This window comes from Dipodomys spectabilis, unplaced genomic scaffold, assembly GCF_019054845.1.
Source record: "Dipodomys spectabilis isolate Male_0828 unplaced genomic scaffold, ASM1905484v1 ptg000108l, whole genome shotgun sequence".
Taxonomy (NCBI): Eukaryota; Metazoa; Chordata; class Mammalia; order Rodentia; family Heteromyidae; genus Dipodomys; species Dipodomys spectabilis.
In genome coordinates, this window is record NW_024870785.1 from 15,927,501 (window position 1) to 15,942,711 (window position 15,211).

Consider the following 15,211-nt stretch of genomic DNA (forward strand, 5'->3'; position numbering starts at 1 on the left):
AGATACCTGGCATCTGGCTTCCTCTCAGCCCCTGACATTTAGGGTGACTTGAAGCAAAGCATCAAGTTCCATGAAGTCTGCCTATTTCTCAGCTTTCTTCCAATGTTTACAAAAAAAGGACTGGGGGGAATCCACAATTCTAGACTGTATTTACTTTAATTCTGCTGTGTTTATGCACAGACAAATTGCACGCACAGACTAAGTGCAAAGCACAAGGTACTGTTGCTTTTAAGATCATGTCACAGTAATAAAACCTTGCTTTAAAAAAAAAAAAGAAATGTACTCATTACCTTGCCCATGTAATTGTAACCCCTCTGTACGGTATTTTCACAATAAAAAAAAAATTTAAAAACCCAAAACAAAAAAACACTGCTTTCCAGTTATTCTGTAGCTTCTACCTTTCCATCTTGACCCAAACAGAGATCATAGTGGCAGCACCCTGTCCACAAGAGTGAGAATGAATCTTCCTATCTAACTCACCAAACAGCATTACACATGCCAGACAGATGGGTTTCAAGCTGGGAGCATAGGAAGCTGGAGAGTGCAGGGCTCAGGAAGCTGCTAGCTGTCCCTTCACCTTGTCTAGCTAACAAAACACTGACAATGGCATAACACTCACTTTGGCATTGGCTCCTGCTCTTACTATCCATCCCAAACCCCTGTGTTATATCCTGGTGCAGAAAAGAACTAGGACTCTAAGCTTGTTGACAACTCATCACTTGACGGTATTAGCTGGTGGCTTCTGAGTGGTTTCAGGGGTGCCCAAGATGGGTGCTGGAAGAATAGGAAGGAGTGATAAATAGTTCATCTCTTCTACTTTGACTGCAAATGAAGCACACAGGATGAGTGTTCTGACTCTCAAGAACCTTTCCTCTTGTTCCACTGTTACAAATATAAATTCATATTTTAAACATACAATAACATTAAATATACAAAAAAGAGCACTCAAGTTACCACATACTATAGCCTTTCTGAATTATAGACAACTTATATTTTTTGTGAGATAGTTCAACTCTCTATGTAGGCCAAGCTGGCCTTCAACTCATGAGCCTCCTGCATGCTGGAATTAAAAGTGTGAACCACCCATCTCAGCTAGATTACCTGCATATATTTATTCGTGAAAATATTATTTATAAGCCTATACTGTGACTTCTACTTATCAGATTTAATAAAATCCTGCTTCTTATAGGAAGGAAATTCTATTCCATTCTGTTCTATTCCAAAAGAAAAGAATGCCTGCAATCTTACTTTATGCCTATACTTTTAATTAACTGGAGTTAGAGCTTGTTTTTTTTTGTTTGTTTGTTTTTGTTTTTGTTTCTTTTTGCTTCTCGTGGTACTGAGGTTTGAGCTCAGGGCCTTATATGGTAGGCAAACTCTCTTACCACTTGAGCCAAACCCCAACCATTTTGCTTTCACTACTACTCTCCTTCCTTTTTATTGAGCTCTTCTGGACCACAATTCTATTTACAGGATGACAGGTATATACCACTATACCCAGCTTTTTATTAGTTGGGATGGGGGAGTCTCCTGAGGGTTTTGCTTAGCTTGGCCTCTAACTGTGATTCTCCTGATCTCAGCCTCCTGAGTAGCTAGTCTTATAGGTATAAGCATTGTACTTGGAGGGGAAATAACATTTTTGAGATCAAATTCTCGCAATAGAAAGCCTAAGAGACAAAGGAAAGTGGTTTTTTGAGTAGAACAGTTAAGTCAAATGAGTTTTTCTTTTTTTTTAATTTAATTTAATTTTTTTGTGAACATACTGTACAGAGGGGTTACAATTACATGGGCAGGATAATGCGTACATTTCTTATCAAGCATTGCAGCCTCCTCCTTTGTTTACCCTTCACATCCCTTCCCAGCCTCCCCCACCCCCACCCCCCCCAATGAGTTTTTCTTGACTTTTCTTTAAATCTCTAGGCAGAGGGGCTTCTTTCTCTATTGATCCTCTGAGCTGGACATTCATAAGACTGGTCCAGGTACAAACACAGGTGCCTACAAAGGTAGGCCTGGGAAATAACCTGCTCTTAAGACCAGAAAACTGGATTTCCCATTCTGACTGTGGCTCTTGCTATCTTGAAGACCTTGGAGAAGTCAGCTCTTCCATCTTCAGATTCCTCATCTATTAGTTAAGCAGGAATGTGCATTAAAATTAATTGTTGAGGGTGGTGCAAGAAAACAACCAAGGGAGGTGGTAAAACTTACAATGAGATGGGAGGGGTGATTTTTGGTAAGACAGGTTACTGTTTTCAAGAACTGATAGGTAATCTAACAACTGAGACAGCTCCTCCCTGGTACATCCTGGAAGGTGTGCCCTCAGCCCTAGCCATAGCCGGACATCTTTTGAAAGCTGTTAAGTTTCTCAGGATTAGAATATCTCCAAAATCCAAGCTTGTCACCTTCAGACTATACATGTTTCCTTTCTCTTTCTTTTTTCCTTCCTTTCTTTCTTGCTTTTCTTCCTCCCTCCCTCCCTTCTTTATTTTAGGCCTGAACTTAGGGCCTGGGCACTGTCCCTAGCTCTTTTGGTCAAGGCTAGCACTTTGAGCCACAGCACCACTTCCAGTATTCTGGTGGTCAACTGGAGATCAGAGTCTCACAAACTTTCCTGCCTATGCTGGATATGAACTGTGATCCTCAGATCTCAGCCTTCTGAGTAGCGAGGATTTACAGGTCTGAGCTACTGGCCCTATCTTCCCTTAACAAATCTTCCAAGGACATTTTTCAAATCTGAATGATACCAGATAACTCAGCCAAAACATGTCATTACACATCTGGTTAGGGGCCACAGAAACCCTGCTCTGTTCCCAGTACCTCCTGGGACACATTGTCTCTTGCAGACTCTACTTGTTGCAGTACTGCCTGTCTTCTAGAGAAGTCATCACTATCCTTGGTGAGGCTGTGGAATTTTGGACCAGGATTCCCCAAATGAAAGGGCACAGCTCACATCTGAGATCAGCTGGCTTGGGAAATCTGAGGCTGAGCACTTTGGGCTTTGGATTCCACATCTGGAACATGAATGGGTTAGACCCAAGGACTGGTTGGGATTCCCTCTATGTCAAAACAACTAGGAACCTGTTAAGTTCTTCCTCATTCTGGTGCTCTATATGGCATCCAGTACTGACTGTAATCATACCAGTTTTGATAGTATCTGCTGAACAAGTGAATGGTAAATAGTATAGTGTGTGTGTGTGTGTGTGTGTGTGTGTGTGTGTGTGAGAGAGAGAGAGAGAGAGAGAGAGAACTCTGCTCCATGAATGGAAAACAGGAGAATATAATTTGCTGGGATTCTTGACTTCTGTTTCATTCATGTTGTGAACAGAGATCTTGGCAAAAAATGAAAGTACATAGTCAACAAAATTCTGTCAACTATAAGAATGACTCAATGGATGGCTACAAAGATTACTGAATGAAGCCAGGCTCTCATCCCTTTTTTACACATGAGTTCCTTCCATGGCACAGACCTTGGGGAAGGCCAGAGCAAAGGGGAAATACCTGGCACTTTCAACGAGAGTGCTTACAACATATCCACGGAACGGCGATGGCAATCTGAAGCAGCAGCTGTTTACACAGCTGGAAGTCTGCCTATTCCTTTTATTGTTGGCTAATTTATTTCATGGGACTACACCATAAGTATTTCATTTAGGCATTAACTTAATCCTGAAGTTGTTGGAATTAGTCAGGTCCTGCAAACACCACCAGAATTCTAGACTGGAGGCTCACAGCAGGCAACAATCAAGCCTTGTACACACTCAGGAATTGCAATCAATCAGCCTTGGAACCTAATATGTAGAAGAATCTGAGGAAATGTCATGTGCTGGATAAATAGTTGGTGAATAACCAGAAATGGAAATGTTAAACCAAGGCAATGGGCAGCGAGGAAAAACTAAACAATCAAACAACTCTTTTCTTAGAACTTTGAAAACTAAAGACATTTATATCATCCAGTCCCACTCCTTCCTTTTACAAGAGATGAACCTAAGGTTCAGAAAGTTCCCAGTCTCCCCCCAGACACCCAGCAAACTTGGGGAGAGGGCCTTTATCCTTTTGATAGTGTCTCCTGTGACACACCGATTTTTTAGCACCCTCAAGAAAAGAGTTGGAGCCGGGCGCCAGTGGCTTACACCTGTAATCCTAGCTACTCAGGAGGCTGAGATCTGAGGATCACGGTTCAAAGTCAGCCTGGGCAGAAAAGTCCATGAAACTCTTATCTCCAATTAACCACTAGGGAAAAAAAACCGGAAGTGGCGCTGTGGCTCAAGTGGTAGAGTACTCACCTTGAGCTGAAGAGCACAGGGGATAGTACCCAAGCCCAGAGTTCAAGCCCCATGACTGACAAAAAAAAAAAAAAAAAACAGAAAAGAAAGGAAGGAAGGAAGGAAGGAAGGAAGGAAGGAAGGAAGGAAGGAAGGAAGGAAGGAAGGAAGGAAGAAAGAAAGAAAGAAAGAAAGAAAGAAAGAAAGAATGAAAGAAAGAAAGAGAAAGAAAGAAAGAAAGAAAAGAGTTGGAAGCTGCGCACCAGTGGTCACACCTGTAATTCCAGCTACTCAGAAGGAAGCTGAGATCTGAGAATCATGGTTTGAAAGCCAGTCTGGGCAGGAAAGTCTGTGAGACTCTCATCTCCCAATAACTACCCAAAATCTGGAAATAGAGCTGTGGCTCAAGTTGGAGAGCATTAGCCTTGAGTGATAAAGCTAAGAGACATTGCTCAGGCTCTGAGTTCAAGCCCTTAAAATGGCACCAAAAAGGAAAGAAAGATACACAGAGTGGGTAAAAGAGGTAGAAGGAGGGAGGAGGGGGAGAAAGGAGGGAGGACAAACAGAGGAGAGAGGTGGGGGGGGGGAGAAGGAAGACAGACAAAGGGGAGGGGGGTGCACACAAGAGAAAGAGCAGAAGAGAGGCAACAATGCACAGGACTCTAGACATAGACTATCTTGGACTGTGCCAGGTAGCATTCAGGTTGAGGTGGCAGGTATCCAGCTACTCCCCTCACGCCTCCACACACACACACCAATAAAGGTTATTCCCCCCTTATTATTATTTTTAAATCTTGAATTGGTTGGTGAGGACCTGGGGCCTACATACTCCGGCACCCCCTCCCTCTTCCCGCTATTGTTCTCTTAGAGCTGGACCACTGGATAAGCATTGTATGGTGCCCCTACCAGGTCTACAAGGCCCCTTTTCGGTTCAATTAATGAGCCATAAATAACCCAATGAAGGTGTCAACAAAGAGGGTAATTTATCATCCCTTGTCAGGAGGGCCAGCCTTGTGAGGCAAGCATTCATTCACCACAGTCTGGTGCAACATGTGAAGATTTATTCCTGGCCAGCTCTCTCCTGCTCCAGCGCCCCCACCTAGCCCCTTCCCCAAACCAAAATTTATCTTCTCAGGAATCCTCACAGGTATGTTTCTTTGACAAATAAGCTATGAAGTCTGGTATTCATCACTGGCTGGGCTTTGTTGGGATGAAGGCAGCAGGAAATAAATTTCTTTTAGAGGGAAAGTACTTGAGCTTCAAACAGGCTCAAGGGGAGCACGAAGCTTATTTCTATCTTCCGGGTCCTGGAGAAGGAGAGAGGGGGATGATACAGGACAGCCTCCTCCTTCATTATTCACAACTTGGAAGAATTGTCAGGGCTTTCCAGAGAGGTTGCCCTTAGCTGCCAAGGTGGATACTCTAGTCAAAGTTTTTCTTGGAAATGTTGTTGGGTTGGGAAAAAAAATCTTATGCTGGTGCAAAAAGGGTTCTAAGATATCTGAAATGCTTAGACTGACCCTAAGGATATTCTCTAATTATCCAATGCCTGTTTTCCCTGAGAGCACTGGATGTTGAAATACAAACATGCCCATAAATCACCCAGGCTTAACTCCAGGAAATAGAAACAAGAAGTTTTTTTTTTTTTAATTTTTCACTGTTTTTGTTGTCTTTTTGTCTTGTTGGTTCATTTATCTGTCTTTAGGAGGGTTAAAGGAAGGTACAGAGAAATGGAGGTGCAAAGGGTGAACAAATGCAGCAGTGGCTAGTATTCACTAGACACTCTGTGGAGAATGAACTATACAACTTGTGGGTGGGGATGGGAGGGAAAAACTGGGAGAGAGTGAGGGAAGGGGTGACATTGTCCAAAAAGAAATGTACTCATTACCTGACTTATGTAACTGCGACCACTCTCAACATCATCCTTTAAAATAACAATAAAAATGCACAAAAAAAGGAAAAAAATGTTAAGGTAAGGGGTTTTGTTGAGGTAAAGTTGCTGGGTCTCCCCATTTCCTATGCTCAAGCTCAGAACTCAGGATCCAAGGAGTCCAGAGGCAAGCCCAGCGGTTTGCATTTGCAGGAGCAGGAGCTCCCTAGGCCCCCTGTCTGCAGGCACACAGGATTTGTGCAGCATGGTCTAGACCAAGACTAGCAGGTGAGCTTCCAGGCCAATCTAAACACAATGAAGGAAACCTTCTGTAGCTCCTGCCCAGTTCCATAGCTGCTTGTCTATTGTAGGTACTGGGCACATAATGTGCGGTTCCTGTGAGAAGTGAACTGGATTTGTGACTCTTCCCTCATTTTAACTCATTCAAATCAGTTCAAGCTGATGTAGCCTCATGGCCAGCGGCCAACATTTACAACAGAGCAGTGTATTGCTGGCCAGCCCTGCTGTTTGTTTAGCTGACTTTTGAGAAGCACAAAGTTAAAAATTCAGCTTGAAATACCCATCTCCTCTTATTCACTGTGATTTTCCCAGCTAATAAATAACACCAGCCCCTTGGGTCACTTAAAAACAAGAAGAAGCAAAAAACACAATCTCCCATTTCCATTCCCAAGTAGTCAAAGTGGGGATCCAATTCCTTTGGTGCCTTTGAGGCTGAACCACCAGGAATATCTGAGAACATGATACAGTCTTAGGTAGCCAGGTACCAGTGGGTCACATCTGTAATTCTAGCTGCTCAGGAGGCTGAGATCCAGAGGATCAAAGTTCAAAGTCAGCCTGGAAAGAAAAATCCATGAAACTCCATCTCCAATATAAACAGCAAAAAGTTGGACTCAAGGTATGGTTCCAAAGTACAATAGCAGATGAATAATAAAGTGTATAGACCTGAGTTTAACCCCTACTAGATAGATGACAGGCAGAGAGATGGACAGACAGACAAATGGACAGACAGATAGATGACTTTGGACAAGAGATAAACACACAAGTGAACCAATAACAGACCGTGACACAAATGAACCAACACCAGATTGTGATAGAGAACACATAGGAAAACAAGTGCCAGGGGTTCTTACTCTCCCCTAGCTAATGTGAATGTTCACTAAAAAGAGCCATCCTCTTCCCTGTGTGGGAATGACAAGAGAACTTATAGCTCTAGACTCCTCAGTTCTTGTCCCCAAGTATCCAAGATACACTCCCCACTGTATATTCCATGTTGACAGAGGACTTACTTCTACATGGGTTACCTAATGTAGTGACTGTCATCATTGCTCTGTATTAGCCTGTGGAGACTGTAGGGTTCCTAAGGTGAGACACCACCCTTCCATCTCTAAGCCCAGGGCCTTGTTCATTGGCTGACCTTGATAGACAGACCAGAACCTAGCTAGGTGAGTAATGCCTCTGAAGTCTTGCTTATGGCTCCAAGTCAGATGCAAAAGTGGTCCTTGAGAGCAGAATCTGTTCTCGGACGATACTCTTTTCCTGTGGTTCTGTGAGAGAGACTCCCCCTATCTATAGGTCTTTATAGATTCATCTCTTAGAAAGCAGGAGAGAGTACACATGGAGAGTTGGGAGGACCTATGATTTTCTGTGAGAGAATTCCACCTAAGAAAAAATGATCTGTTGCCTGTGGTAGCAGAAGACCCAAATAAGTATAGGGAACATGGCTGCTATAGGAAGTGAATGACCCTTGTCTAGAAGCACAGAGCCCCTATTCCAGCCAGAAAGCATCCCATGGGCCTCTAGTGGGCCCCCTACCACCAACCGATACTCCTTCCCTGACTAAGCACTTTTCCTAACTCCTCCTCTGATTCCTTGGGCAAGAAAAACCCTAGCTCATAGCTGCCAAGGGGAAGAGCTAGGGAGTGGACAGGCCTGGCTCCAGTTTCCCAAGCTATAGCTCTGCCAATCTGCCAGACTCCAGGAGTCTTTCAAGTCTCCGGCATTTGATTCCTCTTTTCATCAAGTTCCCTCATATTGCCTCCAGAAAATAGGTGCTGATACCAAAGGTTGCGTATTGGATGCCAAGTTTTAGAGTGTCTTGTTCAGGGCCCAAAATGCCTCTCCCTGCGCACAGTAAGCCTTGCAAGTCTTCAAGTCATGTAAAGATAGAAGATGGGTTGTGACCTGGAGAAAATCTTCATTTTCTCTCTAAGATCTTCTGCTTTGTGAGCATAATAGTAGCTCAGACCCAAAATCTGTATAAATGTTCGTTCCCTGCAAATGAACTCAAATGCGAGGGGACCACATCAAGCCATTAACACTGGCCTGCAACCCCAGCTTAGCACATAAATGGGATGCTAGGAATTAGAACGTATCTATGGTATTTGTTCTAACCCAGAATTCTCAAAGCAATCTATAGATAAATACTGAATTCACAGATATTTTCTAAAACATGAAGAGGGTGGAAGGTGGAAGGGAAACATTCTATATGGAATAACATAATAACACCAATGCCTCTGAGTTTCTTTGAAAAACTATGCACCCTCTGAATGGAAAGCTTTTGCAGTGTTTGAAATTTGCAAAATTACCAATGATGGGAAAATGCAAAAGATCTGGAATTTAAAGTTGCTGGAAAGGTAGTGGATAAAGATATAAGCAATAGATCAGACTTGGGCCAAATTCCTTTTCCACTAGAATCCTCCAGAAAGTAATGAATAGGGGAAGGTAGATTCTTTTATTTTTCTGCCAGTTGTGGGGCTTTAACTCTGGGCCTGGGCACTGTCCCTCAGCTCTTCCACTCAAAGCTAGCACTCTACCACTTGAGTCACAACGCTACTTTTGGTTTTCTGGTGGTTAACTGGAGGTAAGAGTCTTACAGACTTTCCTGCCCAGGCTGGCTTTGAACCGTGATCCTCAGATCTCAGCCTCCTGAGTAGCTAGGATTACAGGCATGAGACACAGGCACCCAGCAAAGGTAGTCTTATGATTGTCTCTTTCACCTAAGATAGATCAGGCTGGGTTATCTTAAAGGAAACTATTAAGAACCATTCATTCTTTCAGATTAAAAAAAGTAGTTGTTCATCCAAGAATAGGGAAACTAAGGCCTCCCTAAGTTCAAATAACTACCAAGTACAAAAAAGGTTCCCTCTGTGTATGTTACCTCTTAAGTTTCTCCACACAGAGCGAGGCAACAAGTTCCATACCACAGCTTAAGATAGGCAACTTGAATTTGCCTGGAGCTATGGCACCGAGACATATGGCGGCTCCCTTCAGATCTTGCATGCTACCAGCCATTTGTCAGGGTGGGTAAGTGGTTGGGAAAGCTCCTAGGAAATCACAGCTTCTACAAGTGACTCAATAGGTGACTCAGAAGAGTCAGAGCCAAGCCTACAACTCAGCTCTGGGCCAAGATCCCCTGGCATGGCTGAGATGCTCTGGGCTTGATGGCATGTGATACTGGGGACCTCTGGTGTTCATCTATAAAGGGACGAAGGCACTTTCTGATAAGTAATCAAGAGGACCAGAAGGGTAGCTGAATTCACTCAGTAGCTAGACTCTCTGGCTTCCAGCTCCTTGGAGAATTTTCATAGTTCCACCCTAGACAACCTTTCCTTTCAAAGATTCTCTTCCTCTTTACCAGGGAGTTTCCAGGTTGCCTGACTGACGTGAACTTGTGGCTACAGGATGCCCAGATCTAACTTTGTTTTTGTTGCTTCCTAGGGTTATGACACTGAGCAAGTCTCACAGCAGACCTCCAGTGTCAACCCATCTCAATTAGATCATCAGTTCCATCATTCTTTTATGCCACGATGACGTTCTACCCCAAACGTTCCTATGGTTACCCATAATTACGTCTTTAGTCTGGCATTAAAATCTCAGTCTATCTTTCCTCTATTATTCGACTTCTAGGCTATTTTCTGGGCAAAATGGATCGATCACTCACTCTATACTCAACACTCCGTGCATTTCCTCTTTCCTGTGCTTTCCAAGTTCTGGTGACTTGACATGCTTCTATCTCTTAAAATTCTGACAACTGTTTCAGCTCCAGATCAAATACGACTGTCTTCTATGCAGGATCCTCTGCTCATGTCTTGTGGATCCCCTTTGATCTCTCATGCACCTTTGCTTGTTACCTTGCTATAGGCCTATAACAACAATGTTCTGAATTGAAAGCATCTGTGGGGCAACTGCATTGTCCTCATGTTCCCTCAGGATGTGCAGGGGGATATGAGTGGGGAGATGGTGCATTCCTATTTTTCTTCCCATCCATTTAGAGTAGAAAATCTGTACTAATGAACACACGAAATCGGAAAATCTAGACAGATGCTCTGAAATTCTTTGCAGCTGTGGTGTTTCATCCAAGAAGTGGTGGGACATCAGTAATGGAAACCAACCCGATCACAGGCTTTTCATACAAGAAAGGGAAGAGGCCATTGGTGTGAGCCATTCTTTTGCCCATGGGATGTCTTTGGGTGTGTGCAAAAACCCCCACACAAGATGCTACATCTGCTTTGTAAGGGCCCAGAGAGGCTGGCCATTCTCATTTCTCAATATGATGATGAGCTCTCATAGGAGAGCTGTGCTAGAGTCTTGCAGCTGATTGTAGTAAAGACCTACTTTGAATAGTAGCTGTTCCAGCTACACAGCATAGGCATTCCAGGGTGGGTTGAATGCCCTCTTGGCAGTGAGCCAGGTGGAGAACTGAGGCTTAGTTTTGCTGTGCTTTCTAAGCCTCGATCTGTGTTAACAAGGGTCCTGCTTCTGTATGACTAGCTAACAAGACTTCTGCCTGCCTTGTTCATAGAGATGTTCCCCAGAGACTGTGCACCTGCCTTACAGGGGCACAGGAAAAAGACCTGGTTAAAGCTTTTCTTCCCACTGCCTTCAAGAAACTATTCAGAGTCCACTGACAGACTTGTTTAAACACAGATTATGAGTCTAAATTTTTGAGCATCTAACTTAGGAGCTCTGGAGCATGGACCAAGAATCTGCACAGCTAACATATTCTCAGGTGGTGCTAATGTTGCTGGTCTACCCAGAGACCACAAATTGAGATTCATGGCAAGAGGCTTCTCCAAGAAGAGAAAAAAAACATCTGAATACCATCTGAAGTTGGACAAGAAACATGGAACCATTTCCTCCCTCTAGGCTCTTCCCTATGAAAACCAGTCCCTTCTTTTCTTTGTCACAGAGACCCATCTTTCTGACTATGCCATTAGCTCTACAGCCTGTTCTTTCCCTGTAAAATAACACTCAAGTTCCACAGCCAAGTTTGAATTGACAAAGCCCAAACTCTGGGCTAGGCACTGCTCTAAATCCCTTTCACATTATTAGCTTATTTAATCTACATAATTACATACAATAGGTACTAATATCATCCTCATTTTAGAAATAACAAATCCCATGGTTGGGGGGCGGCACTCTTGGAAAATATTTTCTGCCTGAATGGATAGGTAGGATCTTTACAAACTAATGTCACATTGCCACTGAAGGCTCTTTGATGCCCAGAGAAGCCATCAAAGAGTAAAGAATCGACTCAACAGTCAACTGTTTGTTCCTGTGCCATACCAAATAACCCACTTGGCCTGACATTGGCTGGATAGTCTGCCTTTGTGTAGACATCTCCTCCCTGGGAGGGAAGCCAGAGTTAATCCTTCACAAAGGGTGGTTTAATAATAACCAGATCCTGAAGGAGAGCATAAAGGAACAAAATGATCTCACCCAACCTGAGGAAAATAGACCATTCAAAGCTCATGGTGTTCACACTGCCAATGAGAGCCTCTGGTACTGCCTGAGGTTTCCTGATTTAGATTATAAAAATAGAACACAAACTGGAAGTGGAGCTATGGCTCCAAGTGGTAGGCAGAGCATTAGTCTTGAGCAAAAATGCTCAGGGACAGTACCCTGTCCCCAAGTTCAAGCCCAAGACTGAAAAAAAAAAAAAAAACACAAAGATGTCTTTCCTAATTATCCCAGACCAAATACATCAGCACAGACATCCACAGATGCATATTACCCTAATGCAACACTAATGTTGATGCTAGAGCAGAAACCAGGTCAACTTTGAAAGTCTATAAATGGACAGCCCTCTCTATTACTTATTAATGTTTCCCGCCTTTTCCCTCAACCAGCCTGGAGGCCCAAACAGAGAAACACACCATAACATAAAGTTGCCAGTACAGATAAATAAAACATCAGACTCAAACTGGTAGCTTTCTCCCTCGCTGCTTTCGAGAGAAGAGACTTTGTTAGAAAGGCACCGCACAAATAATCAACAAAACACAACCCTCAGAGACACAAACAAGCAGGTCATTCCCATGATACCACATGCATCCCAGAAGCTACTCAGTCTTACCCTTTCTTAAGAATATCTTGTTTGCTGCAGATGGAAGACAATAATCACTAAGTCACTTTGAACACAATGCTGAATTCATCATCATGTGAAGTTTTAGGGTTATCTCCAAGGGCTTCCCTATGCAAAAGACCCTGTATGCCTTCCCTTTTACCCAGCCTCAAGGTCTACCATGGAAATACTTACTAGTCAGGGGAAAGTGTGCACAGGAGAAAATCAGCACAGTTCCTTTGTGAAGTTTTGACAGAAAAATAGTTATGCAGAAGAAGAAAAGAAAAAAGAGAAAGAGAAAAACAGCAATGCAGAATCCAAGTCTATTGGATATAATCCTGGCATCAATAGTCTTGGATAGTTCTTCTGGGTCAAGTGAGTGATATCATTCCAGGTCACTTGAGAGTTATTATTCCCCATGCATATTAGTCTTGCTCTGTTCTCAGCTTAGCCTGGTGTAATACAACCAGGTGGAGACACTCCATTGGAAAGATCAGGTATGATTATCAGCCCAGGGTGCCTTCCCACACACTGCCTGGAAGGAGCAGCAGAGGACATCTGTACACATCTACCAGGCCTTCAGCTTCATGGAAAAGTTCCTACATTTTTTTTGCCCATAGCTGTTACAGAAAAGAGAAATTTGCTTTAATGTTTGTTCTTTCATATTTGCAACCACTGGTCCTTCAAATGCTGGGATCTCCCAGCAGTAAGCAACAAGACCCATTCTGCCTTGGACAAGGCTGCTCAGGACCACCTGATGGCAGAGGTCAAGAAGAAAAAAGCCTTTACATGCAATAGTGTGTCATTTCCTTGTGCAGAGAATTAAATGCCACTTAGCTGGCTAGCAAAACAGTCACACTCATGATGTGTGACAGGCATTTTGATGGGGCAGGAGAAGACAGCAAATTCTCCACATTTCAATACAGAGTTTCAGAAAACACTCAAATTAAGCCACTCCCATCACTAGAAAGCAATATTGATGTGTGAAATGATTATTAGACAGGAATAGCTTTATTATTGTTTTGTGTATATGCTGGTACTAGGGCTTAAACTCAAGAGTCTCTTGCTCTCATTTGGCTTTTTCACTCAAGGCTGGTGCTTTGCCACTTGAGAAACAGATCCACTTCTGACTTTTTGCTGGGTAATTGGAGAGAAGAGTCTCACAGATTTTTCTGTCCAGGATGTCTCCAGACTGTAGATCTCAGCCTCTTGAGTAGCTGAGATTGGAGGTCTAAGTCACTGATACCTGGCTAAAGAAGTAGTTTCAGATTTCCTGCTCAGTGCAAAGAAGGTGCATGCTTAATTTACTTATTTCTAACCTAGTGGTAACGATTGCAAACACTGTGAGACTGTCTCATTTTAATCCCTACAACTTTAGGAAGCAGATACCATGACCATAACTCCATTAAAGAATGAGAAAAATGAGACATACAACTCATATGTGGCTGAGCTCAAATTAGAACTCCTGAATCCCAAACCCAGTGCTCAGGATTGACAACCTCTCCACATGACCTTTCGCTGAGAAAACCAGACCCGTTATAAAATCTGAGTGCTTCTAAAATCAGCACAGAGCTAGAACAGGACTGGTGCTCCAGAGGAATTGCTACCTGAGATCACTGGAGTTCATAATATAGGGCTTTCATCTTGGTGAGAAAATCCTCATCCTTAGCCAGTTAGGAAGCCAAGGTCTTCTCAGCTTGGGGAAGTATTGCCTCATTAAACCTGTGAGTTATCAAGCGGCACAGAAAAAGGGTACCACCAATTTCCCCAAAACTGGGTATGATCACTTGATTCAAACCTGTAATGATTCTGTTTTCTGTGTCCTGAGAGAAGATGTTTGATTGGTCCTTAGAGCCTATTCTTGTGGACAATTTCCTCTTAGTTGGGTCTTTCAAAAAACGCAGTGTATGATGTCACCATAGGTGGCCAGGGATAGCTAGCAGGAATTCTGAACATGAGTTCTAGCTTCAGCTTGAACCCATGTTACTATTTTGTGGGTGTCAGTTCTTGACAACAAACAAACCCTTCACTTGCATGCCCTTGCACAAATCACCTGACCATCTATGATATCATTAGTCAAGGGGTAGTGGTAGTAGTGATGTGTCTAATCATACAATTCAAGCTGGGTGAGGTGGCTTGTGCTTGAAATCATGGCTATTCAAGAGGCAGCAGTTACAAGGATCACAGTCAGAGGACAGCTGGGCAAAAGTTTACAAAACCCTGACAACCAATAAAAAGTCAGGCATGGTGGTGTGCTATTTCAGCAACTAGGAAGTCATCAGATCCAGCATAAATAGGAGGATTATGGTCTAGGACAGACCAAGCATTTATGGGAAACACTATAAGAAAACTAACTTAAAAGCATAAAGAGCTGGAAGCCCAGCTCAAATAGTAGAGCCATCTGCCTAATCGATGTGAGGACCTGAGTTCAAACCCAAATACCACCAAAAACAAAACAAAAAGCATGTTTTGGAGGACCAGAATACCACATGAAGGAATGTACTGATATTAATACAAGAATCATGATCCAAGCTAGCCTCTCTCAGTCACTTATTATATGCCAGGAACCCTATGAAATGAACTCTATTTTTTCCACTTGCAGGTGAAGAATGGGAAAGAAAAACACGAAAACAAGATCACTCTCAGAAGCAGAATATGAAGGCAGGGTTTCTCACTCATGCTGTGAGTCCATTTCACCTTGCTTTGCCTTGCTTTTCCCCATCT